The sequence below is a fragment of the Dermochelys coriacea genome, chromosome 7, assembly GCF_009764565.3.
Source record: "Dermochelys coriacea isolate rDerCor1 chromosome 7, rDerCor1.pri.v4, whole genome shotgun sequence".
NCBI lineage: Eukaryota > Metazoa > Chordata > Testudines > Dermochelyidae > Dermochelys > Dermochelys coriacea.
Genome location: NC_050074.1, coordinates 64,094,778 through 64,119,654, shown reverse-complemented (window position 1 = coordinate 64,119,654; position 24,877 = coordinate 64,094,778). Strand labels below are relative to the sequence as shown.

The following is a 24,877-nucleotide window of genomic DNA, read 5'->3' as shown; positions in this document are numbered from 1 at the left end:
AACATCTTCTACCTCCATTTTAGGTCGTGCCTGCTGTGACTTTAAGGAATTGTCCTAAGTAGCAAAATCTCTTCCACCTACCCCTGAGCTTCCTTATATGCTGGGGGAGTCTGCACACTGTTCCATCCCTTTGCCCAGTGCACCATGCTGCCCTTTCTGTGCCCACCCAGAAGTTGTGCTAAACTAGGTTTGAAGGTACCAACAATCCATAAAACCTGCTCCCCTGGGGCCTGGATCCTGCCAGCTGGCAAAGCACAAAGTGGGAAGAGCCTATTGAGAGCCTCTGATCAGGCTGCCTATGCCAGCAAGGATCCTATGGAACTTGTCCGCATTGTAAAACTGCCCTTCCTCCCCTGATAGCACTTCAACTATGCATCTCAGACTGAATTTAATGAATCAAACTATAATTTAAAAATGTAGCATTAAACCCCTTTTCTTCTGTGGCGTAAGACAGGCGTTTCAGCTTTCCAGAGATGGACCCTCACTATGAAATTTGGATCTGGATTTCAAACTTTTCAAATTTGGGGGTGCTCTTATTCTGCTATTTGGCTCAACATAAAGACCAGGACCATTTGCAAAATCTGGTTCCGGGTTTGGACCTTGTATACCCCCAAAGATCAGCAAAATTCAGCTGGAGGATGTTTATTTGGGCCCATCTTCGTTCTTACCTTTTGGTTCTTTCTGCTCCTGTAACTCATCAGTGGCACTGTCTATGTTTAAAATGCCAGCATCCCTAGGGGACATATAGCAACAGGTAGTGTAGAAAACACTGAATGTACATTTTGTATCATGTACCTGGTACATATCATATATCTGGTACTTTACACAGCAGGGAAGCAGTTCTGTTTTTTTTTAATGTAGTGGTTTGCAATTTATACATTATGTGACACAATAATAACCATAGGTAGTATGTCTGCCTAGTGAAAAGTTTCAGTTCAAAGGAAACTGCCTTGCTCTACATTGCCAAATTTTTTTCAGAATTCATTGCATCCTCTCACCCCCCGCCCCCCCGCCCCATTTAATGAGCAGAAATCAGTCTGGTTTTTTAGACATACTTTGCTTTAGACTCCACACCAACTGTGAGCATCAGTGAGAAATAAACTGATGGAGAGAAAGATTTAATGCATGTGAAAGAGAAGCAATGAGAGGCTGTTGGACATCCTGCACGTATGATACCTTTAGTTTTTGTTAAAAAAAAATAAGTTTGAAACAAACTGTTTAATCTGGTTTCTCAAAATCCTTCTGTGGTTTCAACCATTCTAAAATTAATACAAGTGTATTGCGAATAACTGCCATCTCAGCTGCCTTACAAGGTTTATATAAAGAATCTGATATATGCATATATTATCAGATTCCTTTTTAAAAAATGCATGGACAAAGGATTCTAAAAGCAATCTGAGTTCATGTTAACATTTCTTCCCAGTTTCAGATTTGCATAATAGCCCGAGGAATCGCTTTTTTAACTCTTTAGTAATAAAGAATCAAGAAAAAGATACTTTTTTTTCTATTTCTTTCCATTATGTTTTATGTCCACTTTTAGATGTATATGGCAAAACCTGAAAACTGACACCAATGTGAGAGTCCTCAGGGAATCACAAATATAATTTCCATGCCACTCTGAAAACCGGGGGGAGAAAATGGAAAATGCAAACGGTTATAAATCTGAGCTAATCCCCTCATGCCATAACCTAAAATGATCCTCAGCAGCCCAGTAATCTTCTAGTATTCTACACTGTAAGAAGAGCTTGCCTATCTGAACCTCAGTGGCTGGTAAGGAGGTCAGTATCTCCTGAAATACGTGTACAAAAAATTTCCTTGTAACATTTCAATTCTAGAGCTGCATACTTAACCCGTGGGAAAACGGCAACAATATTGTGAAATTTCTGATTGCAGGCATTTTATTTTCATGGTTAAAAGCAAGAACAGCCACAAAGAGATACATTAAGGATTAGAAATAATCGTTAATCTAAATGACTGTAATCCAAGACCAGAAAACTCTTAATTATCCTAGAGGATATAGTATTTACTCTTTAATATGCACATACCAAAACATATTTTACAATATACTGACAAGGGATTTCTAATCCTCCTGACACCAACAAAGCCACAAGGTAAAATTTTCAAAAGTACCTGTGTGATTCAGGAGCCTAAGCGGCATTTTCAGTGACTTTTATTGCAAGTCAATGAGACTTAGCTCCTAAATAAATTAGGTTATATTGAAAAGTTTACCTCTGGACAAAAAGCTGAAGAATATGATCTTTAAGTCATTTTAGCACTACATTACTCTTTTACTGTCCCCCCAAATTTAAAAATTATGTAAATCAGAATTCTAGTTAGCTTAGTCATTTCTAAGGGACATGGCACCCAAGTTAGTGTTGCCAGCTCTCGCAGTTTTCTGCCAAGTCTCCATACCCTCCTTTAAACCCAGTCACTGGAATCAAAAGATTGCATAAATATCTCAGTTTCACTATTTTTAAAGTAAGTTTCCAGCTCTCATGGTTGTGAAGACAAGCTTGAAAACATGAATGAAGTGTACCCTAAAGGCTCAGGATGAAGGGTAACAAAAAGATCAATTAAAAAAAAATTCTCATGATTTTAAAGCTAATTTGGTGATTTTGGGGGGGCTGACTCAGGATTTTTGAATGGTTGGAGTTGGCAATCCTGGATAATACTGATCAAATGCTTAAAGGGGCAATGTGTTCTTGGAGGGGCCATCTTCCAGGTAATACATGAAGCTTTGTTCACCAGGGCATTACTCTTGCTGTCTTAATCAGATTCTGTTATAGGTAATTACATTCTGCCTAGTGTATACTTTCAGCTGGCTATAACACTCTTCACCTCCTGTACTAGACTATGTAGTGTCACTGAATGCCACTGAAAAGCTTGTGAATCCTTTCATAGATATGAAAGTGCTTCAGTGCTGGGAAAAATAATTCACTTCAGTTTGTAAAGTGCTTTGGGATCCTTCTAACTGGAAGATGATTTTTCTCTTCTTATTATTAGAATACCTAGCTCTCATACAGCTCTTTTCCTCAGTAGATTGAAAAAGTACTTTAGAAAGGGAGGTCGGGATGATTATCTCCATCAAATCAGATTATTTAGAATCTTTCCCCTATGTCTACAGAAATTCTGCATACATATTTTAAATGAGTTCTGTTCTAATAGTTACTTGCAGCCATCTCGTGCTCCATTCTTACAGTTGCAAAAACACAACAACCAAAAGCAAATACATTTTTAGGTACCAAGCCATTACTTGACATCTGGGATTTCTGAACATTCTTGTGGCACTCATAATGTACTAAGTGTGCAGTAAATGGTGTCCCAGTATTAAACTAAAGATATTACTATGAGACAACATGTAGAACACCCCAAAGTGCTTCATGTAATATATGACAATTTTGTCTCAATAACTGAGCAGAAATATCAGAGAGCTCAACTCATTTCTTTTGGTATCATCATCATCATACATCCATAACTGCATATGACTTGCATTCTTATTTCTCATTTGACGAGTAATTAAATGATTTTTTTAGTTTAGCTCTGATCAGCTGTACAAACTCAGAGTGATGTCACTGATTAGACTAATGACATCATCGGTTTGCTCATCTCTGTAAATGTAGTGACTTCAGTCACTAAAATAGTTGAGATGATAGCAAATAGCACCAAGAACAATATTTTAACAGAGACAAATATGTAATAAGTAGCAGAGTAGTGATATACTAGTGTAGTCATTACTCTGAAGTGACTTGGAAATGTAATGAGATGAAAAAGGGTGAAAGGAGAGGAAAAAAACAAGGAACAAAGAAAGACACAGTAATTTATGTATCCAAAGTAAAACCATCACTAATCAGAATGTCAACATTCATCTTATTTGAAGTCCCATAACAACAGCCTTCATGATCACAGCTTTCCAAAGAGCACAGCAAACAGAGGAAAGCAATCACTCCATCAATTGCTATATTTACCTAAGCATTCACCCAAAATAAAACATTTAATAATAGGAAAGTGAAGTGTTTATTTCTTCTTATGTTTCATTCTACCTGCACTCCAGCAGAAGTAACCAAAAGCAACCAAACAAAACGGAAGTTGTGGGTGGCACAAATCTCTCTTCAGTGTTGCTGGGTTAACTAAATTATAACGTCTGCTGATAACTGCCTTGGGTGTTATGGAAACTAGTTCTAAAACTGATATTGCAGAGTACCTGCTCTTTGATCAAGGATATCATTGTACTAACCAATAATGATGGAAGAGGAAAAAACATGAAATTCCAAAAGGGACTTTGTAGCCCAAGTTCTTATAGGATGGCAGTATTGTATTCAGCCAATAATTATTAATTAAAGCTGATGTTAACACACATTTTTCTACTATTTTTAAGGCACAAAACTTCTACAGTGTGAATAAAGATTGATGGAACAGAAGTGTGATGTGATATCTAGCTTATTTCAAGGTTTTCAAACCACAGAGGAATCTGAAGGGTTAAATAAAAAAGTGTTTGATTAGATAAGTACATTATTTCAGAGCCTATGGCTTTTCCTTTTAAACATTAGAACTCTTTACGTACCTTAGACATACCAACAATTCACCTCATTGTCTGTAAACACCAGACTCTTCCATATCACTGCAACAGCAACAAATTAACAGAAACTTGTATAATAATTCTCATCCAAGTATCTCAAAATTGTTTTATAGGTATTAAGTCTGCCTCAGATCTCTCCTTTGAAGATATTAACCTCACTTTACAAATAGTGAAAACTGTGGCATGGAAAGTTTAAGTGACTCACCCAAGGTCACAGAGCATGTCAATGGCCAAGCCGTCACTAGAATTACAAGTTATTTATCCTAATTCACAGATCAGGTTCCACTCTCTCCCCAGCTTCAAAACTTTGGTTTGACATTAAAGACACAGTGCAGTGCATAAGTGTAGATTTTAACTTCTATACTCCTGTTGGTACATTTCATTCTTCTCCAAAACCTTCTTCAGACTTGGTTTTGCAAGCTACTAACAAAGCATCACATTTAAAGAACACATGCTTCTTGCTGGCATCAACCTAGCTAAACCACAGTCCGACAGTGCCACCATGTTTTCATTAGTTATTGTGACTCAGGTTTTCAAGTTGTAACCTTTTTCTCAAGTGAACAACCTTGTTGTAGAATGGAGACATCTAGCCTCAGGCTGTTGAAAATAGGTCCCAGAAAACTGTGCTCAATTGCTACTGTAGCAAGCCATCAAAAAAGGTAGCAACTTAAAAACCTTGATTGACGACATTATGTATTAATTCTACCATATGTACATCTGTACATTACAAAAAAACCTGTTCCTAAAAAAAGTCCAAAACAAAACATCTTTTCTGGTATCAAAGCCACCATTTTTGATTTAATGTGGGAGTTGGATGCATACATAAGGCAGAGTTTAAAGGCTGTGCTTTATTCCTCTTTGCTGGAGGTCGGTCAGAAAGCCTAGTTGCCAGTTGGAGTGAGCTTTCTAATCTTCAAGAGCCAGATTAAAGAATAACTCCTCTCTAGAGGACAGTTGCTGCAGGATGGAAGATAACACAGATGGAGAGGTTTAGAGGGTCCAAAAAGCACAACTGGGCACATGCTAATGAAACAACAACAGAGATAGTTTCAGCTGAAGTTTAGAAGTAGAAGCACAGAGATTTTATAAAGCCACTTTTGAAAGTACACCTTTTAAGGGTCACAGATTACAACCTACCGCCATTTAGAGTAAAGGTGGGCAAACTACAGCCCGCAGGATACCTCCGGCCCGAGGGACCATCCTGGCCGGCCCTTGAGCTCCCGGCCGGGGAGGCTAGCCCCAGGCCCCTTCCCTGCTGTCCCCCTCCCCCCGCAGCCTCATCTCACCATGCCACCAGCACTCTGGGTGGCAAGGCTGCAGACTCTTGCCAGGCAGCACGGCGATGTGGCTGGCTCTGGCCGGACAGCGCAGCTGCCAGTCCCGCTGCTCTGAGCGGCATGGTAAGAGGGTGGGGAGGTTGGATAAGAGGCAGGGAGTCCCGGGGGGCAGTCAGGGGACAGGGAGCAAGGGGCAGTTGGATAGGGTTCCGAGGGGGCGGTCAGGGGACAAGGAGCATGGGGGTTGGATTGTTGGGGTTTCTGAGGGGAGCAGTCAGGGGGCAGGAAGTGGGAGTGAGTGGTTAGGGGGCAGGGGGCCAGGCTGGGGTTCAGCCTTCCCTACCCAGCCCTCTAGACAGTTTTGGAACCCAATGCAGCTCTCAGGCCAAAAAGTTTGCCCACCCCTGATTTAGAGGTTATTTCAGCAACAGTTTATAAACTACAACGATTTTCTACTCCATTGCAGTGAATATTAATGGTATTTTGATGATTCACCAGTCTGTTCAGTTAGCTATTGAGCACCTTTGCCAAGGGTCCAGTGTGCAGGAATCATACTGTAATTCTTTGTGTCAACATTAAATGTAGACATAGTGAATGATTTAAAAATTAAACTTAACAGAAGCAACAGTAATCAACTCTAGGTCAACTCTAGACTAATTATTTTTAGTTTGTAAAGTGCTTTGAGATCCTAGGATGAAAGGGGCTGTATAAATCCAAACTGTTATTTGCCCATGTCCTAGAAAGTGCTGGACTAAGAAGTAGAAATATTATAGTAAAAGACTTCATGGTAAAAATGTTAACACAACATTTCTTCACTACAACAGGAGTTAGTTACAATTATGCAGAGGCAACTTAATGCTTTGAAGACCAGAATCTTTAAAATTTTCCTGTGATGATTTGATAATTAAATTCCTACAGGTTTCAGAGTAGCGGCCGTGTTAGTCTGTATTCGCAAAAAGAAAAGGAGTACTTGTGGCACCTTAGAGACTAACAAGTTTATTAGAGCATAAGCTTTCGTGAGCTACAGCTCATGAAGTGAGCTGTAGCTCACGAAAGCTTATGCTCTAATAAATTTGTTAAATTCCTACAATCATTTAAGTAGGGACACTTTTGAATAAGTAGTATGCATGCCCGCTAAGTTAAATTATAAAATAGCAATGTTATGTAGGTATGTAAGATATGGTACATTAAGAAATCGGTGTTCTCCACCTACTGGTTTGTGTATACATGTTTTCTAATTATTTATTTGTAAGTATCAGCAGGACCAACTCCCCTATTCATGGTCTAACCCAATACATATTGCAGTGCCCTTTCTGTTGCAATTCTTGTTCTAGGTCTTATGAGTCCTGGCCAGTTATTCAAGTTACTCTAAAGAATATCAGTGATAAAGGACACTGAAATTACTAAACCCAAAAATGGTATATTGGAATAGCCAGGATATAGATTGATAGATTTTCCCTCCTTACAAAAGTGAGATTCTTCAGAGGACATCTGGCCCAGAGGCACCTTCCCAAGTGCAAAATGAGAAAAAGTAATTTGGAGTAAGCGTGTGTGGCCAGTCATGTACCCATTTTGTTTTGGTTTTTAAAATTTTCATTATTTCCAGGCAGTGTGTGTTTTGTTTCAACTGGCTTCCACTTCAAATAGCTTTGGGTGCTCTTCATATCTCTACAAGTGAAGCAGCATTAGAGTCACAGGATTTGACAAATAATGCAAACATATTAGCAAGATCTGGAAACTGTTATGATTGGTAGGTATGATTCAGTTATTGTATATCCCTTTATTAAACCAGATACTTATGCAGTCTACGCTTTGATGAGTAACTTTTAGGCAGCTTTAAAAACATTGTATTTGGGCAGATGAGGGTGGAGCCAAGGATTCTAATGGATGGGACTTTTTATTTATTTATTAATTTATTTCCATAATTGTGTTTCTTGGAAGGGAATGAAAACCAAAACCAAACCAACATAAAACAACATCAACAAAAATCCAACCCTTAAAAATGGACATTATGAAGGAAACTGAAATATCTTTTTCGTCCCCACTAACACATTAAAACTGCTACTTTAGCAAGAAAGAATAAACTGAAGACAAATGATGCAATGGTTACCATTAAAAAAAAAACAGCACCTGCTTCTGAGGCAGAAGAACATCATCTTCACATATGACCAATCAGATTAAGTTGGAGTGATGGAGTAGTCAACAATTGAGCACAATGGCTGCAACTATCTAAATTAGTTACAGTGTCTTAGGTACCACTGTATGTACAGCATATGTGGCCAAGTACTGAATTACTAATGGTGACAAGGTCACACCAAATTATTTTGATTGGGCATATGTAAAGGTGACATCTTTGGCCTAAGAAAGAGAAGTGCTATGGAGTCAGAATTGAAGGATCTCAGTAAACAGCCATGCATTTTGGACTAAAGCCTACAATTTCTTACAGCTACTTCATGGTGGTTAGTCCACTGTGATTCCTTCACCACCAGCTTTCTTGCATATGTTAATGAAGTAGCAGCAAAGCAGGATAATCAAAGAAATTAACAGATGTGAATAAGGAAATATGCCTCACAAGCAGTATCCTTGTTCCTTGAATGTGTTTTCTACAATTATTGTCATTCATTAGGCAAGATAGCTGAGCTATTAGAATATCAGTTAAAAAAATTGCCATGGTACCTCTTAAAATGTTTGGAAAGACACTGCAACATTGGTGACCCCATGCCTGGACATGAAGGCACTTTAAAACACCTATGACTATGCCATTAGCAGAGCTTTATCAAAAAAAAAAAAGCCATGTATGGAAAGCTAAAATTATCTCTTCTTTTCCTCCTATGTCATTATTCCTCCTATTGCAAGACTATTTATCCTATTCCAAAATGTTCAGGCTGGTGAAATCTTCATTCTCTCTTAGTACAGACACTCAAATAGGTATTTGGTATACCCAATTTGGTATATCAGCGTTCTGGCCCAGCATGATAAATCCTTTATTCCTAGTGTTCTTAGGATCATGAAACAGGATTCAGTATCTATTGAGTACATTTCCCTCACTATCATGCAAGAGTACCTACAGCATCTATCACATATCACATCATTTTTATTCCTTAAACTGGAGGGAGGAAGGCAACTGGGATTTGGATTACATAACAGATGCATTTGCCCACAGTTTAAAACACACTAGACGTTTTGTTCCTGAATGTGCCTGAATTATGTTGACCGTGACACACCCAAGAGTGACTGATTGAAAAAACCCTGTAGAACAGCTAAAGTTCAAATTCAATTTGACCTCTGTTGCACTAGACAAAAGAGTTTATCCTTTCCAAGCATTAAAAAGACACAGGAGAAAATATAGCATGCAGAGGAAAACACTGGTAAACCACCAATCAACTTTTATTTCGCTAACAAACTAATTATGTTAATTTAAAAGACTAAAATACAAGGCAGTCTGTCAGTTCCAGGTAACAGAAACAGAATGAAGAGGTTTGGAGGGCAGAGTAGTTATGCTAATGAATAAGAGAAAATACATTCATATTTTATTAATTAAAGCAAAGACTTTTTATATATAGTGTTTTATACACTCTTATGCTCTGACACACATTTGCATAGATAGATTGATAAAGATATATCTAAATACTTTGGACTTGATCATTGTGCACAAAGCTCACAATGGGGAGAGGGCAGGAAAAAATGGCTCCAATCCAGAGCCAGTCATAGGGCAACACTATTCTATGCTGCTGGAACAGTCCCCTGGATACTCTTTTGGCAGTGTGTTCAGGCCACACCTCCTCCCACTCCTGGTCACACCCAGAAATGCTCCCGTAAATGGAAGCTGTTCGGGGATCAGCTGGTGTGGAGACTTAAAGGATACTTAGAGCTGTCTCTGGAGCAGCATAAATGAGACTTGGGCTGAGTATCTGAAACTCCATGCAATTATAAACATTTACACATATGTACAGCACAGTCCAACGTCCTTTTGTAAAGATGAGTTTCCTAGCAAATGTCAATGATCTCTCTCTCTACTAATTTTGTGACAAGAGATAGTCCAAAAAAGGGACATGTGTGTGTGTATATAAATAAATGGTGAAAGGATATTTTATTTTCAACTTCTTTTTTAAATATTTAGAAACAAAAGAAATCATAACAATGGTATAGGCCCATTATTTGATGGAGATGATAAAGTTGTTAATAATGATGGAAAGAAGTGTCAGTAAATATTGTTGTTTTGTATTTGTTTAAGAAGCAGAATCATATAATATCACATGAGGTTGATAAAGTACTTCCCAGTAAATTAGTAACTAGGGAAGATGTTAAATAATGTCTAATAGGAATGATAAACATTTATATCAGCCAGACCTAACTTGAATCCAAGAGCCCTAAAAGAGTTGGCTGAGGAAATCTTTCAACCACAGATGTTAACTTTTAATAAAGATTAGAAAACCGGATAAATTTCAGAAGACTGGAAGAGTGCTAATATGCCAATATTCAAAAAGAAGAAGTGGGATGATCTATAGGCCAGTTAGCCTGACAACAATCCTAGGCAAAATAAAGGAAAAGCCGATACAGGAGTCAATAGATAAAGAATAAAAGGAAAGGAATATAATTAATGCCAGTCAACATGGTTTCATGGAAAATAGACCTTGTCAAACAAGCTTCATTTAATTCTTTGATAAGAATACGAATTTGTTTGAAAAAGATAGCTATGTAGACGTAAGAGACTTTTATAAGGAAATTGACTTAGTGCTGTATGGCATTCTGATTAAGAAAACAGCACTATAGATTATCAATAAAATGCACATTAAATGGATTAAGAAATGGATAACTGGCCGATCTCAGAAAGTAGTTGTCAATGGGGAATAATCATCAAATGGGGATGTTTCTAGTGAGATTCTGCAGGAATCAGTACCAAGCCAACACTATTCAACATTTTCATCAATGATCTGGAAGTAACTATAAATTCACTGCTGACAAAAGTTGTGGATAACACAGACATTGGTGGTGTGTAAATAATGAGGACAGAGCAGCCATAAAGAGCAATCTGGATCATTTTGGTAACCTGGGCCCATTAAAAAATGTGTTTTAAAAAGCCAAATACAAAGTTATTCATCTAGGAACAAGGAATACAGCCCATACCTCTGGTAGGGAGGCCTGCATCCTGGAAGCAGTGACTCTGAAAAAAATGTAGGGGTCATAGTGGATGAACAAATCACCATGAGCTCCCAGTGTGACAAAAAGAACTAATGCGATACTTGGATGTGTAAAGAGGTGAGTAGAAGTAAGGAGGTGATTTTAGCACCATGTACAGCATTGGTGAGACCAGTGTGGGAATACAGGTCTGGTGTCCACATTTTAAAAAGTAAATTGAAAAATTGGAGAGGGTGAAGAAGAGAGCCACAAAAATGATTCAAGGGCTGAAGAAAATGCTTTACAGTGAAAGATGTAAAGAATTCAATCTGCTTAGTTTATCTAAAAGAGGATAGAGAGGTGACTTGATAAAAGTGTACAAGTACCTTCACAGGGAGAAAATAGCTTGCTCTAACAGACTCTTTAATCTAGCTAAAGAAAGGCACAACAAGAAACAAGGATTGGAAGATTGGAAGCCAAACAAATGTAAATTAGAAATTAGGCACAAATTTGTAATCGTGAGGATGATGAATCAAGTACAACAAACTACCAAGGGAAGTGGTAGAGTCTTCATCTACTGAGGTCTTCAAATCAAGACTGGATGTCTTTCTGGAAGATGTGTTTCGCTTTACACAAGTTATGCTTTACTCAAACACAAGTTATTGGGTTTAATCAAGGGGTAAATGGGCAAAATTCAATGGCCTGTGACACACAGGAGGTCAGACTAGATACTGTAACCTAATAGTCTCTTCTGCCCTAAACTCTATGAATCTATGAGAAACAGTGGAACTCTTTTGCTAAGCTTTTCAGAACAAGGCTCCAAGACCAAACTCACCTTTGGTCAGAGACTTGGCAAATACCAGGTGGATAGTTGACATTTCAAAAAGTTATAAATGGCTGAAAATGAGGCTATAACGGAAACACTTTGGAAGCCTTAGCTAAAGCCACTATTTGTTCTAGTTATAATTATTCACATGTGAACGTGCATACATACATATTAGAGGGGGGCAAAAGTGGAAAATTTTATTCCATTCTCCACCCCTACCAACTTTTGAGGTTCAGATAAAAAGGATCTATTATCCAACACTCTGGTTCTCAGCTTGCAAAACCAAAGAATGACCTCTGTGACCAATCCTTAATATAGAAAACACCATTATGAAAAACACCATTAACTGAACTGGAAACAAAACTCCAGCCCATTAACTGAATACTTCAAAGAGAAGTGTATAATATTTTACGTATATATATGCTCAAATACACACACAGATAAATTGATACCTAGAGAATGAGCCTGGAAAACATTGGGTAACGATGAAAACATCTATCCTTTATGAGCGCTCTGATTTATCCAGGAAGGAAATCTAAATTTAAAAGAAAATACAGTAAACTAGGCTAGGACTAACCAGACATACATAGAAATCCCTAAGAAATAGTATTTCTATAGCTCTCTTCTTTAGAGCGGGTTGATTACCAGATAGCCACTGCCTATTCCATTTTCTCAAACAAACAGCTTGACAGGCACAAAGTGACAGACATCAATACTAATCTTCCCAGCCTGCCTGTAACTGGACCCCGGGACAAGCCAACCTACACCTGCCTGTCCACAGGATGTACTACTGGTTCTTCCCTCAGAAACCACTAACACCACATATTAGCTGCTTTGTTCCCTGATAAGTGGTTTGTGGGTTTTTTGGTTCCCATTGTTATATTCATTTCAATGTGGTTCCTGAAGCCTGATACCTTTGTACTTCAGGGGTTCTGAATCTGCCACCAAACAATGATTTGACATGACATTGTGACAGAAAACAGGGAGAAGGGATGGAAATAAAAGAACAAGGGATCAAAACAACCACATTTGGCTCTCTATGTGGGGTGTGCCTATCAACACCAATAACTGCTAACAGTGACCCAGGTGTCACATTGATAGAGGAGTCAGATCACTCATGTCAGGCTCCATTTGACTGGAAGGTATCAATCTTCTTCCCTTATCTAAAAGGACATATACAAATATAATGGGCTATTAGCTCTTGTTTTTGCATAACCCATTCAAGTTTAAATAGGTTGGGGGGTATATTTTACTTTTTTGGTGAGTGCCCTTTGCACTTCAGGTTTCAGAGTAGCAGCCGTGTTAGTCTGTATTCGCAAAAAGAAAAGGAGTAATTGTGGCACTTTAGAGACTAACAAATTTATTTGAGCATAAGCTTTCATGAGCTACACCAAATGCATCCGATGAAGTGAGCTGTAGCTCATGAAAGCTTATGCTCAAATAAATTTGTTAGTCTCTAAGGTGCCACAAGTACTCCTTTTCTCTTTACACTTCACTAATTCCATACTGACCCTTGTATATTCTAGCTTCTTGGAATTTTCTTTCTCCCTCCCCTTCTCTCATAGCTTAAAGGCTGCATTCTAAAGCTACGCTAGTGACTACAATTACCTTTTTTGTTAACCTGGGGACTGACTTTACTGCCTTATGATTTCTTTAGTGTGTTTAATTAAAGCAATAGCATCAATTTAAAAATCACACTTCTCTGACTTTTTTTAACCTATTATATTTACAAGCATCACCTAATAATATTGGGAAAGATCTTTACACTCTTTCCTCCGGCAAACTCCCTCTGAAACCAACAGCCCCATTGTTGTTTTATATCAAATAGAGAAGCAGTGGTTAGGGCATCTGACTAGGGCTTCTATACCCAGCTTCACCACTGAGCTGCTGTGTGATACAGATCATGTGCTTCACCTTTCCTATGCTTTTGTTTCTCTCCCCACATTGTCTGTTCTGTCTATTTAGATGGGAAGCTTCTTGGGGTTAGGCCCATTTCTCACTGTATCTTTGTATAGTGTCTAGCACAACAAGGCCCTGATCTCAGATGGAACCACTAGGCAGTACTATAATTATCATAATAATGATAATACATTTTCACTTTAAACAAACTTGAGTTTGCCCCTTTAAATTCTGTGCCACAGTAAAACTGCCTGTAGTGGAGAAGATGAGAGAACACATCACAGCAGAATTTGATCTCCTACAGTTTAAATATACAGGTCTCTCTCTCTCTTTTTTCCATTGCGTTTCCTAATAGAATCATTTTTATCAGAGTCTGTCTTGAAAGGATGCAGTGGTTAATTTTATGTTATAAATTATCACCTTCATACGTATGGCCCAAAATGATATGATAAGCTTTTTCTCCTTCAAGGCTGTTATATCTCAGTCAATTACTTAACCATGAAGATTTAAAGACTCCTGAAGCCAGTTCTTCACAAGAGATGTTCTTTTATTAGGATTTTCCACTCACTGAATGGACTATACAGTTTCTTTACATGCTACTCAGCCAAAACCTTCAACTATATTTCACTACACAGAGTAACCCAAACAGTGTTTTGGGTTATTTTTTGTTTAGTTTTTTATAAACTAAAAGCTCACTATATAGGTAAATCACCAGGAATTAACAACTAAATGATCAAATAAATAATTTGCTTTAAAATATATTGCGAACACTTCCAGTGTTACGTGCAACAAAATGGGAAAAAAGCTCAGAGAGAAAAAAATATGTGTTTTAAACAATCATTTTTAAGCTGTTTAAATATGAAAAAATCATGTCAAGCTACAAGTTTCCAGCTGTTATGATATCATAAGACAAATTTAGAGTTACAAAACAGCTTGGTGAAGGGGAAAAAATTTGCTTTTACAAAGTAAGGAAATGTAAATGTTTCAAGTATTGCAACTGTCCAAACAAATTAGCACAAGCAAAAACAGTTGAATTCAGTGTGGTCTGTTTTTATACTAGCTTCATAACACTTATAATAACTGCTTGAGGAGTTAGACAAAATGTGGTTTAAATCTTAGTAGGATACTTCTAATATTAAACTGATGCAATAAAAATATACAGTGGTGTTGGTGTCTATCATTTTTGTTGTACTTTATTAACTGAAATAATAATTTAGTTCATTAATTGAGACTGAACCTAGATAGCTCATTCTGAAAGCCTAGCATGCATTCTTTTCTTTTCTTTTCTTTTTTTTTTGAATTCAGTTTGCAGAAATGAAAAAGGAGTTTTTTTCCACAGTGACTTTGAAAAGAATAGAGCGGTGATTAACAGCAATATTTTTTAATGAAACACAACCTTTCATCCCTGTCATTTTCTGACCATCGTTGCTTGCACGCCGCTCCCTGACAAGTAGAATAATAACGGTCATACATCACTGCCCTGAAAGTCCAATCATCTAAATCTTCACACTCTGCAGCCTCTGAGACTCAATTACTTTATTGACATGCAATCTTCATAAGGAGAGAAATATTGTGCATGTAAGGTCACTTGGTTATGAAGACATATTATCATATTATCTGCATGAGGGTTGCAGGGCTAAGACCTGACAGAGCTAATTATAATGGTACATGATAGAGAGCTCAGTACACATTATTTGCTTGGCTGAAACTAAAGGTGAGGTAAGACCATGACATCATGGTTTCACAAGAAAATAATGTGCCTTCCCTTCGAGGTTATAACTTTAATGTCTAATGTTTTATATCCATTATATTCATGCATATACACAGGCAGGTAGGCAATGAGAGGTTCTTTAATCTACTGAGTTCACATTGGGAAATATTTGTTCTCTGTGTCTGCAATTTAAGGGTTCTCCACAAAGATTCAATACTTTTCACCCACACAAGCAAATCCACAGCTAAAGATGATCCAAGGAAAGCAGGCAAAACTAGGGGTGGTCAAATCAGTTTGCAGAAAGCAATTAATGCTTTGTCTTTTCCCCAGCATTATCAAGGCAGATCAACCCAATCAACACACACACAGCCCCTTGTGCATGCTTCAGTATTTGTGCTCCTTTAGTGATACTCTGAGGAACACTGGTTTCAGAGTAGCAGCCGTGTTAGTCTGTATTCGCAAAAAGAAAAGGAGTACTTGTGGCACCTTAGAGACTAACAAATTTATTAGAGCATAAGCTTTCGTGAGAATGCATCCGATGAAGTGAGCTGTAGCTCACGAAAGCTTATGCTCTAATAAATTTGTTAGTCTCTAAGGTGCCACAAGTACTCCTTTTCTTTCTGAGGAACACTGTAACACTCCAAGCCTTTCATGGTACAGAACTAGCTCACCTTGCTTTACTCTAGAGACTAACAAAGTTATTTGAGCATAAGCTTTCGTGAGCTACAGCTCACTTGTAGCTCGCGAAAGCTTATGCTCAAATAAATTTGTTAGTCTCTAAGGTGCCACAAGTACTCCTTTTCTTTTTGCCAATACAGACTAACAGGGCTGCTACTCTGAAACTTGCTTTACTCTGACACACATTCTCTTCCCCCATTATACTTTACTGCTCCACATCAGACTCAATCGTCCCTTGTAAATGGCACATGGGCTGAATGGCATGAATGAAGCTGTTAGCCATGCGCTGGTCGGTAGCAACTCCCTACCGGTTTGCCTCCCTTCACAACTTTTTGTTATTATTTTATTTTTAGGCAAAATAATCCACCCTAAGCCTGGGCTTTCTGCACCCCTTGGTTAATACAACCTAAACCTCAGCCTAAAATGTCACCTAAAATTGAGCCTTTCTTGAGGGTTTGGAAATGCTTACATGATTGAAAAACAATACATTATTCATTGCTGTTCACCTTTACCCATCCAGTTTCTGAATCAGAGCAGAAATGTCAAAATACCTTATGTTAGCCTGTCTTTGTATTATTACTAGCTGCAACTGAAAGTAGATATACTAGAAATATATTTGGATGAATGTACGAGGGGAGAGTTTCAGTCCAATCTTTTAAATTCAAGATGTTTGAGGCAAGAACGGATGGGTGGCTTTGCAAACCCAAGCTGAACTGCACACATTTCTTTTTTTTAATATGTTGATGGGCTCATTCCTGCCCTGAAATTTGACAATATGCATCATATGATTCTGTATCTTATAAAATTTTCCCTTGTGCATTTGGGATGAAAATTTCAAAACAGTGGTTTTAAAACTATACCTATTTTTTGTGCCTGCAAAATGAATTCTGATCAAGTCAGGATATTCAAATGTCTAAGTACCTGAACACAGGTGCAAATTAGATAGATAGAGGTGCAAGTGCATTACTTTTCATTATGTCAATGCAAAAATCTGTGCCCACAAGAGAGAAGCTGAACTTCTATCCTTTTTTGACAACTGACCCTGAATTATGCAGGCACATGTGCCAGTCAATTATTTGAGAGTAGATTAATGCTCTGTGAATGAGCCTATGAAAGAATGGGTGCCAGAGAATAAATAAATATATTTCTTTCACTTGCATGAGTTAAACAGTATCAGTTCTTAAAAGTTCTTAAAAATCACAACAAAATATAAGACCTGTTGAATTCTCCTCTCTATTCAGAGACCTGAAAAGCAATTAAAATGCAGTCTCCATGCAGAGTTGTAGTACCTTTTGTCAGGGTTCTGGCTTGTTGATTTTACTGGGAGCCGATCAAGTAGCAATTGGTAGGGCTGCACAAGCATATCTTTTGAACTACTAACACAACACAGAGCTGATCACTCTTTGAAGCTCATCTTTCCATTTGCTCCCTAAGCAAGGGACAGAAGCAACAAAAGGAAAGCAGGAGAGTGGATGTGGTAGTGTAAACAACTGGGGTGATTATAAGGCAAAAGTACTGTCATAGGACTTGCCATATTAGTTTACTTGCAAACAAGTAAAAATTAATGGTATAATAAAAGAGCAACATTATTTCTCTCTATATATAGATTTTCATGTGCATCACTGAGTCAGACTTTGTTTCGTTCCATTTTATGGCCTTGGTGTCTAGGTGTCAGATTGACAGAAGTTCATTATTCACAAAAAAGGAACAGTCCAGGCAACAATCATGCAGGTTTTCCAATCCAATCCAACCCACAATTATATCCCAACCCCAACTTGGTGGGGCCAGCCCAAGGAAGAAAAAAACAGATCAGTTTCTGTATTCATTGAGTTCTGAAGTCATAGCTGTTTTCGCAGACCAGTAACCAACTCTATTTACTAAAAGATGCTACAATCTCCATGCTGACATGCAAAATACACATGGCTATACTGTACATATCAAACCCTTAACTGCTGGCCTACATTCCAGCTACAGAAACACATATAAACAACTGTATTTTAGCCATCAATACCCGCTACTATCAGCCTTGGCAAATAACAGAACGTGGAAAAACAACAAATACCACAAACCCAACACTTGATAGTTACTATAAATGTAACATCTGCACAGCTTGTGGCATCCAAACCTCAGGATTACTTTTGTTCTTCTGTACTTTATGTATTTTGTTTTGAAAAGTCATTGGAAAACAGAACAGTATATTAGAAACACACATTCCACTGTATTATAGAGATTATTGTATCTCAAAGAATAATTACTATATAATGAAAATTCAATCATTTATATTAAAAAGCTCCACATTCAAATACGTTGAGTCAAGCAAGCCCATTTTTAATCAGTTAATACTTAATGCAATTTGTTCCTAAGAGATGTGCATATGACAGGGTTTTCTGTCAGCTGTCTTTATAACGCACATGGAAACTATTATTATTTAGGAGAGAGTCCACTTTCATATGAAAAAAGAAAAGGAGTACTTGTGGCACCTTAGAGACTAACAAATTTATATGAGCATAAGCTTTTGTGAGCTACAGTTTACTGCATCAGATGCATTCAGTGGAAAATACAATGGGGAGATTTATATACACACACAGAGAACATGAAACAATGGGTTTTATCATACACACTGTAAGGAGAGTGATCACTTAAGATGAGCTATTACCAGCAGGAAAGGGGCGGGGGGGGAGGAAGAAAACCTTTTGTGGTGATAATCAAGGTTGGCCATTTCCAGCAGTTGACAAGAACGTCTGAGGAACAGTGGTGGTGGTGGGGGAGGGGAATAGTTTTACTTTGCGTAATGACCCATCCACTCCCAGTCTCTATTCAAGCCTAAGTTAATTGTATCCAGTTTGTAAATTAATTCCAATTCAGCAGTCTCTGATTGGAGTCTGTTTTTGAAGTTTTTTTTGTTGAAGAATAGCCACTCTCAGGTCTGTAATCGTGTGACCGGAGAGATTGAAGTTTTCTCCAACTGGTTTTTGAATGTTATAATTTTTGACGTCTGATTTGTGTCCATTTATTCTTTTACGTAGAGACTGTCCAGTTTTACCAATGTACATGGCAGAGGGGCATTGCTGGCACATGATGGCATATATCACATTGGTAGATGCGCAGGTGAAAGAGCCTCTGATAGTGTGGCTGATGTGATTAGGCCCTATGGTGTCCCCTGAATAGATATGTGGACAGAGTTGGCAACGGGCTTTGTTGCAAGGATAGGTTCCTGGGTTAGTGATTCTGTTGTGTGGGGTGGGTTGCTGGTGAGTATTTGCTTCAGATTGGGGGGCTGTCGGTAAGCAAGGACTGGCCTGTCTCCCAGGATCTGTGAGAGTGATGAGTCATCCTTCAGGACAGGTTGTAGATCCTTGATGATGCGTTGGAGAGGTTTTAGTCGGGGGCTGAAGGTGACGGCTAGTGGCGTTCTGTTATTTTCTTTGTTGGGCTTGTCCTGTAGTAGGTGACTTCTGAGTACTCTTCTGGCTCTGTCAATCTGTTTCTTCACTTCAGCAGGTGGGTATTGTAGTTATAAGAATGCTTGTAGAGATCTTGTAGGTGTTTGTCTCTGTCTGAGGGGTTGGAGCAAATGCGGTTGTATTGTAGACAATGGATCGTGTGGTGTGATCTGGGTGAAAGCTGGAGCCATGTAGGTAGGAATAGCAGTCTGTAGGTTTCTGGTATAGGATGGTGTTTATGTGACCATCGCTTATTAGCACTGTAGTGTCCAGGAAGTGAATCTCTTGTGTGGACTGGTCCAGGCTGAGGTTGATGGTGGGATGGAAACTGTTGAAATCATGGTGGAATTCCTCAAGGGCTTCTTTTCCATGGGTCCAGATGATGAAGATGTCATCAATGTAGCGTAAGTAGAGTAGGGGCATTAGGGGACGAGAGCTGAGGAAGCGTTGTTCTAAGTCAGCCATAAAAAGGTTGGCGTACTGTGGGGCCATGCGGGTACCTATCGCAGTGCCGCTGATTTGAAGGTATACATTGTCCCCAAATGTGAAATAGTTATGGTGAGGACAAAGTCACAAAGTTCAGCCACCAGGTTAGCTGTGACATTATCGGGGATACTGTTCCTGACGGCTTGTAGTCCATCTTTGTGTGGACTGTTGGTGTAGAGGGCTTCTACATCCATAGTGGCCAGGATGGTGTTTTTAGGAAGATCACTGATGGATTGTAGTTTCCTCAGGAAGTCAGTGGTGTCTCGAAGATAGCTGGGAGTGCTGGTAACGAAGGGCCTGAGGAGGGAGTCTACATAGCCAGACAATCCTGCTGTCAGGGTGCCAATGCCTGAGATGATGGGGCGTCCAGGATTTCCAGGTTTATGGATCTTGGGTAGCAGATAGAATACCCCAGGTCGGGGTTCCAGGGGTGTTTCTGTGCGGATTTGTTCTTGTGCTTTTTCAGGGAGTTTCTTGAGCAAATGGTGTAGTTTATTTTGGTAACCCTCAGTGGGATCAGAGGGTAATGGCTTGTAGAAAGTGGAGTTGGAGAGCTGCCTAGGAGCCTCTTGTTCATATTCCAACCTATTCATGATGACGACAGCACCTCCTTTGTCAGTTGTTTTGATTATAATGTCAGAGTTGTTTCTGAGGCTGTGGATAAATTGTGTTCTGCATGGCTGAGGTTATGGGGCAAGTGATACTGCTTTTCCACAATTTCAGCCCATGCACGTCGGTGGAAGCACTCTATGTAGAAGTGCAGTCTGTTGTTTCAACCTTCAGGAGGAGTCCACCCAGAATCCTTCTTTTTGTAGTGTTGGTAGGAAGGTCTCTGTGGGTTAGTATGTTGGTCAGAGGTGTGTTGGAAATATTCCTTGAATTGGAGATGTCGTAAATAGGATTCTAGGTCACCACAGAACTATCATGTTCGTGGGGGTGGAGGGGGCAAAAGGAGAGGCCCCGAGATAGGACAGATTCTTCTGCTGGGCTAAGAATATAGTTGGATAGATTAACAATATTGATGGGTGGGTTAAGGGAACCACTGTTGTGGCCCCTTGTGGCATGTAGTAGTTTAGATAGTTTAGTGTCCTTTTTCTTTTGGAGAGAAGCAAAGTGTGTGTTGTAAATGGCTTGTCTAGTTTTTGTAAAGTCCAGCCACGAGGAAGTTTGTGTGGAAGGTTGTTTTTTTATGAGAGTATCCAGGTTTGAGAGCTCATTCTTAATCTTTCCCTGTTTGCTGTAGAGGATGTTGATCAGGTGGTTCACAGTTATGAAATATGAAATTATTTAGCATTTTTCCACTGTGACCCACAAAAATTTTTCTTAATTCAAACCCTTTCAACCAAGTTAAAAGGTGTCTCCCTATGTACAGCATGAAAACATTGGTAGGGATTTTATATGTCCCTTTGTGCCCTTCTTCTGCATCTGTCTTCTTGATTCAGCTTTGTGAATGCAACACAACGCTGACTACTAGCAGTCATTTCAAGAAGGCCCCATCATGTGACCAAACTAGTTCTAACAGCCCATTTCTTATGCCGATATTGACTATCCCTTAACTATAACCTCACTTTCCCTTGTGTCCGAGAAGAGACTACGGTTAACGCACAGAATGTTTCCTTTTAAGTGCCCCCCGCCCCTCATAGCTGTAACCTGAGAACCCCTGCAGCGCTGACAGAAACCATCAGTAGCAGTGCACAATTTCAAGAGCATGAAGCCGTCTTCAAGCTCTGCCAATAAAACATGCTGGATCTCGCTCTGCAAGTAGTAGAAGAATCAGCCCTGCAGTTGACTGGTCCTGGTTGTATACCTGGGTTGGATTCGAAGACCAATTCTGTAGCTTTCAGGGGTGATCTAGAGGTAGGAGAGGAGAAGTATCTTGCATCACCTTTGTGATCTAGTAGCCAGTTTAGCAGTGGCACTTATGGGTTCTGAACAAACTCCTGTCCATTCATCTTAACAGGAAGAATGGAATTAGAACACAAGGCCTTGAGCATCAATAAGTTAAACAGGAAAAATAGGGGGATTCTAAGGACTTCCATGAGCATTACCATAGATATTCCCCTCCCCCAGAGGTAAAACAAACTTCACACAGAATGTGATACACTTATACGAGCTGATCCTTTCCCCTGTCCACTAAATCTTTGATTTTTATTCAGATCTGGTCCTAAACTTGTACCATATGTTAAACACTGACACACAAACTAATAGAGCTGGAAACAGAATGTTGTGTGTGTTTGTTCCATATTTATAAGTAATTTCTATTCTGGTGTTAGGGACCTGGCATAGTGGTCAGAATAGGAATCAGATCTACTGCGCAGAGTAGGCATCCAGATCAGGAAATTGAGTCGAGGAACAGAATCAAAATCAGCTGCCAATTACCAGATCCAGAGGCCAAGCCAGAGTCAGCAGGAATCAAAGCTGATGGTCAGAGCCGTGGTCAGACACCAAATGCCAGAGCCACGGGTCAAACCAGAGTTGAAGTCTGAGCAGGGGGTCAGAGCCAGGACTTGTAACCAGTGGTCGGAAGTAAGGCGCAAGGGCAGGCACAGAGTGTAGGACAGAGAGTAGGACAACTGTGGGAACTAGGAGCAAAGGGCGTGGCAGAACCCAGGTGCAGAGCAGAAATCAGAAACAGGACTGGGATGCAGAATGCAAGAACATGGCACAAGCAGAATCGAATGCAGCAACAACAGGGAATCACCTAGTTGCTCAGACAACTTCCGGTGCCTCTTTTTGGCTTAAATAGCATGGTTGGACCAATCAGTGGAGCCGGGCAATCCTCCAGTCAGGGCTTCCGTGGGTGGTGCCTTGGCTGAGGCTGTAGTCCTGCTAGCTCCTTGACCCACCAGATTTCAGGAGACATCAGGTGGTGGACAGGATGTGATGGCTGTTGAGGAACTCCCAGATTTCTTTATTCATTGATAATGTCACAAGGGTGCGCAGAACTAAACTGTATGAACACTAAAATAAATAGCGCTCTAGAACAAACCATTGTACAGATTATATTTTTAAATCATTAAGCAGGTTAAGACAGTGATGTGACAGCTGGTTATACTGTGCACAGGCCAGCACTAAAGCAGAGGCATCCACACAGATCTCTCTCTTTGCCCTGGGCAACTGGGGGTGGAAGCTGTCCTAACCAAGACCCCAATTCTGCAGCATTTTCTGTATGGATAGGCCCTTGCACCCACATGAAGTTCTATTGCGTACCACAGAGATTTGCCTGAATGGAACAAGTTGCAGGATCAGGGCCTATATATTTAAATAATTACAACTATTCTGCTTTATTTAGATTATTTAGATTTTGGAACAATCAAAATATTCCAAACATTGATTAGTTCATAGCCTTCTTTACAATATTTGGAGTACCAGGAAGCTTTGGGTGGGCAGGGTGGAGTTGGCAAATACTTTGTATTCCCTTAAACATATTCATTTTTTCCCCAAATGCAATGCACCTGGTTATGCCATTCAGAAACTACAGTCTGATAGACATAATGCCATCCATCTGTTAAAATGGTTTATTGTCTGCTTATCTTTTAAAATATGTCTATATCTTGCTAACTCCATCCGCAGAGCTCAGTTACTGAAACAATCCCCTCTGAAGCTGGGTTGCATACGGCAGTTCCATGTTTTTGTATTTAAGTATGAGATAGCCTGCAGAGTGCTTTATAAAACAAACAGATTAAATATATGCATCTGTACTGGCATGGAGGTGGAACTGAATTGCATGGAAAATGATTGCAGCTTCATAAAGGAATATGTTGAGACCATCTCTGTCCCCGCTACCCCCACACACACCCTGCAAACATGTCAAAAGAATGATATGTTTGGAGATTTGTGGATGAAAACATGTTTTTTTGAGGGTAGAATCCAGGAACAATAAGCAGACAGTGAAGTGATAGAGATCTGGGAAAAAGATTCTAGAATAGCATGGCAATAACTGGCAGACGGGCAGCTAGTCAGCTGATGAGAAACCAGACAGGGAGTGTGCCATTAAACCAGGATGTAAGGGGCAAAACCTCTCCTGTGACAGCTGCAAAACATATAAAGCTCTTTATTTAAACTTTGCCATGTCCTGCCGGCCCCTTGGAACTGAGAGAGAACTGACATAGCACAGAACTTAGCATGAATGCAGAGACAACAAAGTCAATAAAAGTTAGCAACAGCACAGAGACCAAGATGCAGAATGTGAACAGGAGGGCTACACATGTAATTTCTTAAGTGACTACACAAATACTTTATTGATGAAAATATAAAGGAAAAGGTCACTCCTTGGGCATCAAAGACTTTTATCAAGGAAATGGAACAAGAACTAAGGAGAAACAAATGTTAATGTCATGCCCAAAACTATGAAATATATTTTATTGCCAAAGTTACTTTGAAACTAACAAGGCCAAGCACATGGTATCAGCTCACTATATTTTAGAGCTATAAACATAAGGCACCTAATTCAAGTTATAGAACGCAAGATGAATGTATTTAGGAGTCTCCCACCTAGCTGTAATGCAAATGGATAACATGACACTGATGATATCACCACAAAAGAGATGGGACTGGGACGGTCTCCAGAAAACTGGCACAGGTTAACAAAATGAATGACAATGAGCAGCAGTAACCAAAGGGGAAAAAAACAAGAACCCCACATTGGGTGTGGAATCCAGTCTTGTAGACAGGGATTCAAAACCAAGGGGATGAGATGGAAGAGAAAGACTCATTTTAAAAGTGTAGGCGATAGGTGTATTTTGCTACATACCAGGTCTTGAGACAAGTAGAAAAGGTCTATGACCCTTTATAAGGCTTTATAGAACAGGAGAGGCTTTTTTAGTGTGGAAATATGGGTAACAAAGGCATTTCACCATGTTC

At 39.3% G+C, this 24,877-nt stretch overlaps 1 protein-coding gene across 2 annotated transcripts in view; it reads right to left on the bottom strand.

The window, feature by feature from the left end:
* The window catches only part of LRMDA (leucine rich melanocyte differentiation associated), a 959,691-nt gene that overhangs the window by 64,848 nt on the left and 869,966 nt on the right, over positions 1–24,877 (bottom strand). The window lies entirely within an intron of this gene.